A 4,945-nucleotide genomic window follows, 5' to 3' on the forward strand; every position below is an offset into this window, starting at 1 on the left:
TTACAATTCCTTTGAATTGGGATTATTGAACAAAGCGTGCAGGGCATCGGCAGTCCTGACATGCATTATTCAAAAGAGGTTGAATGGATTTGTTTTTTCTAACCCAAACTTAACCCACTCAACAAGTGCTCATCCTGAAGTCTGGATAAACAGTGAGGGTTGCAGTGTCAGGAAGGGCATGTGGCATAGACGCGTGGTGTAGGCTGAAGCTCGGAGTAGGAGGGAGCACGCCTAACTTCAATACATCGTGGAGGCCTCCTTTGCACAATATTACTTATTGTTGCCTCGTTGCTGTGTGAAAAAACACACGTCAGTGCGTTTTCTTCTATGTTGGATTTCGACAATTACTTCTTCAGGGTCGACAGACTGTAGGGATCAAAACTGAGAACCAGAATGTTTAAATTTGAATGATTCTGGGACAGGGGAATGTTAGTCACAGTTCCATTCAGTTCTTGATTCTAGTTGGTCAACAATAGTCGATACTGCAACTCGCTGGATTACTGTTTTGTTGGTGTAATCCCTGACAGACTCCATTTCATCAGAAGTAAATGTATGTAAGATATAATATTGGGTTGAAGGATACCATCCATCCATCCATCCATCCATCCATCCATCCATCCATTATCTACCGCTTTTCTGACACTATTATTTCAAATTGTCTTCGTGGTAATTCACAACAGAGAGTTTACAAAGTTCTGTACAAAGTTTTGTTCGACAAAACGGACAAAAGACAAAAAAAAGCTACGTTTAAGACCGAGAGGCCTGCAGTATGTGACCTTCTAAAAAAGACCCTTCAATGCACACTCTACCTCAGTTTGCACAACTACATTCATTCATTCATCTTCTGTACTGCTTATCCTCACAAGGGCCATGGGGTGTTGGAGCCAATGCCAACACCCTGAATTGGCTGCCAGCCAATCGTAGGGCTCATGGGTACAAACAACCATTCGCACTCACATTCAAATCTACAGGCAAGTCTTCAATTTACCGACTGTGCATGTTTTTGGCATGTGGGAGGAAACCTAGGTACCTGCAGAAAACCCACACTGGGCATACAAACCCAACAGAGGCGATGCCAGATTTGAACCCGGGTGCAAAGAAGTATGAGGCTGATGAGCTAACCGCTCGCTCACCGTGCCACCCTGCACAACATTTGTTAATCATTTTACACAGTCCAGACCATTTTATCAATTATGACCCAGCAGTGAATTAATATTGTCCCATTTCCACACCAAATCAATTTATGGTCATTGGTGTCCAATTGCCCTCATGTTGCCTCCTGTTTGGTGGGGACAGGCAATGCATGCAAACGATTGTTGTGATTCTAGGAACTGGTGGGGGATAGCGGTACAGGCCAACTGGCGCTGCACAGACTTGCATAGTTAACACAGCTTGCAAGAGCCTTGGCCTTGTTGCTGATATAATGTCGTGGCTCACTGGGTCACTATGAGTTCCTAATGACCCAAACAAATACATCCTCTATCCCGGTGCTTTTCAGCTGCCTGCCTTTGCTGCCTCTGATTCTGTTTTCCCAGTTCGTGCCATTGCATGTGCCATTGTTGATGGGGGGACCTTCACAACTAATTACAGGCAATTATGGTGCTCAAGGTCACTCCGTTAGCATGTGAATATCTTTTAATTGGGTTTGTGCTATCAATTCAAGCATGAGACAAATGGAAAACTAACTCCTTAATTAGATTTTCATCTTAATCTCAGTTGCCATCATCTCAATCTAAACTACTTCAACTAAATTACATTTTCTAGAAAAATTAAAGTTTCAAATGACATTGTCACAACACACTACAATACATTGAAATAATTCTGCGCCCAAAGTCAGACTGTATTCTACTAAAGGAAAGCATAAAAATAATCATGTAATAGCATAAAACTACAAACAGTTAACCAGACAGGTACTAATCATTTGAACTTGTTTGCTGCATTTTTTGGGCAATGATCACCTCCAGCCAGGAGGTTGGTACATATGAAACTCCCAAAAACGAATTAGCAATTTTTGATCTGTGCAATCCACTAAAGGTAAACTTCACCACAATGCTGTGGTTTCATCGACTGCACAATTTCCCTGATGTAAAATTCTTGCTAGCAGTTTTGATCCTGTACATTGCAGGAGTGCCAAATCCATTTTTGTTGCCGGCCACTTTATAGTTATGGTTTCCTTCAGAGAGCTGTAGTGATTTAGAGCTTAGAGAGATAAAGGATGATGGTTTAATATTATTCCATACAGGAGTTCATCCATCCACCCATTTTCTGGGCCACTTGTCCTCACAAGGGTCGCAGGAGTGCTCGAGCCTATCCCTGCTGTCATCAGGCTGGAGGCAGGGTACACCCTGAACTGGTTGTTAGTTAATCAAAGCACACATAGAGACACAGCTCGGGGCAATTTGGAGTCTCCAATGAATGCGTGTTTTTGGGATGTGAGGGAAACCAGCGTGACCGGAGAAAACCACGGGGAGAACATGCAAACTCCACACAGGCGAGGCCGGGATTGAACCTCGGTCTTCAGAACTGTGAGGCCGACGGTTTAAGGCTCCGTCACACCATGACGTTCTGGTCAACGTCCTCTGAACATTTCAATCATTCTATTTTTTAGCGTTCTCAAACGTGGATGACACATCTGGCGTGTGATTAACGTGTGTCTAACGCACAAAAAGCGTGTAACAGCGACCAAATAAGATACCCCTAAAAACCATTAGCGTGTGCAAACGTGTCATTGGGGCGCGACAATCGATTTGTCAACGTAAGATGAGCCTGTTGAGCGTGTGACCAATGGGTGAATAGCGACAGAAAAGCATTTTGCAGGCGTGTAACTTTTTACAGTGGAACCGGAACTAAAACGTTGGAAAGTTCATAGTCACTTCAGTTGTTGTCGTGAGTTAGAACAGTGAGCATCATGCCGCCGAGAAGAAAAAAAGTTAGGGCGCGGACTTCAGCAACTTGCGCTGCTAGTAAGAAAGCTAAGCCTCTTTCATCACGAGCAATGTGTTTAGAGGAAAAACAACAGCAGGAGAAAGAGCACGTCCGCGAAGTTATGCACCATGTGACACCCCCTGGGGACCCTAAACACCTTGCAAACCCCAGTGGGGACGGTCCGACAAAGAGACAAAAGAAGTAGAGAAAGGATTGCAGGATCCTGGACCAGGCTGTTGAGGATAGTCTGGTGGAGTTTTTCCGCAAAAACGAACTGCTACTTTCTGGATCTTCCATAGTAGGTGCTCTCTACTGTAGCTTAATATTAAATGGACCTTGCTTACGAAGCATCAGTTTATATACCCATATGCATGGAAGTTCGGGAAACCCTCGAATGATGCTCAATGGACGCCAAACGACGTTCGTTTCACTTTAGTTACACGCTGTGTGCGCTCGGGGATTGTTCAGTGGTCGTTGACGGGTCGCCAGTGAGTCGTTCAGTGCATAGCAATTGATTAAGTAACAACCAAGTAAAGCTAGAGTTACGACTGACTAACGATAGCCAAACGCATACAATGGTTGGTGAACCTTAGTAGAACGTTCCACGGACGTTTTGAATGTTCCGCTGCGTTCAAAATTAAACGTTGATGAACGCTGGTCTCAGTAAGAACTTTTGTGCATGTTCAAAACTTTTTTTCCGGACTGGTTCAAGAAACAAAACGCACAAAACCTGTTTCTGCTTTTTGTAGCTGAAACCAAAGTGATTAAATAAATAATGTCTTCTTGAAACTAGAATATATTTTCTGTTTTTTTTTTCCTTTAACTCGTCCCACTCATTTCCACAGACTCTGCATAGTATACACTTGGAGAGAAGAATAAAAAAAAAGTATGTAAAAAAGGAAAATGGGAAGGAATTTTCCATCTCAATGTTCATGTGAGAATTCCATAATCTTTTTTAATGTGTGCCATCCTATATGTTGCACAAACTGTAGAACGTTTGATAAAAAAAGAGGGAAAAAGTGTGGTGCTATTCACCAATGATGTAGAGATGATACTGAATATTACAGATGTAGAAGTTGTGACAAATATTGGGCTCATTGTCTAAAACTATAGAACAAAATGTGACGTCAGTGTATTTGTAATTTAGTCCTCTTTTGTGTCTGAAGTTTCTCCAGCAACCGCCGTCAAAGTAACTTTTTAAGGGCCACACTATTCATTGCTGGAACTTCCAACATAAATCTGGCTGCTTTATCAGACTCAAAGTGCAAGAAGAAGAAGAGCGCTGCTAGAAGCCCTGGGGGAATAAATAATCAAGGCAAATAGTTTAGTAAAGGTATGCAAACCAGGTTTTGGAAGCTTTTTTTTTCCCCCTTTTGCAGAAGTCTGAAGCTCCTTGCACTGGAAGAATAAAGAATTGATTTGGCATACAGGGGAGGACGCGAGGCTCCAGGAGGACAGGGCGAAAGGTTCCTGATGAATGAAATATTTGAGACCGGTCGCATAAGGGATTGATATTAGGTCTTCTCGTCTGATCCCCTGTTTTCCAACGCTTTCAGTCCGTGTATCGTCCGCTCGGGCGTCTGTCCTTCAAACCAAAAAAGACCCTTCTTCAGCAGGTGAATGGTAAAAACGTGAAAAACATTTACAAGAACTTTCCTCAAAGTGAAGCCAAGAAGGATCACATGGGAAAGTGCACTTGCGTTGAAGACCAAACTTTGAACCCTGATCAAATGACCTCACCTCTGGCTTAAATCTTGACACCCTCCTTCTATTCTAATTACCGTCGTGTCCCAGAATTTAGACCTGTTGAACGCTTTAAACAAAAGGAAGTCCTATAAAGTGTCGAATTTGTTGATGCAGCTGTCAGAGTTTTTGAAAAAGAAAAGTTCTCAATGAACACTATCGCTTGATGCAGTCAGCTGAAGATTGCTGTTAGAAGCAGGTTTTGAACAACTACTTTCTTACCTCAAAGTCTGGGAACGACGTTTAGGAAATTTTCTGGCAAAAATGGTGCCTCTTC

The sequence above is a fragment of the Syngnathoides biaculeatus genome, chromosome 18 (genome assembly GCF_019802595.1).
Source record: "Syngnathoides biaculeatus isolate LvHL_M chromosome 18, ASM1980259v1, whole genome shotgun sequence".
In the NCBI taxonomy this organism is placed as follows: domain Eukaryota; kingdom Metazoa; phylum Chordata; class Actinopteri; order Syngnathiformes; family Syngnathidae; genus Syngnathoides; species Syngnathoides biaculeatus.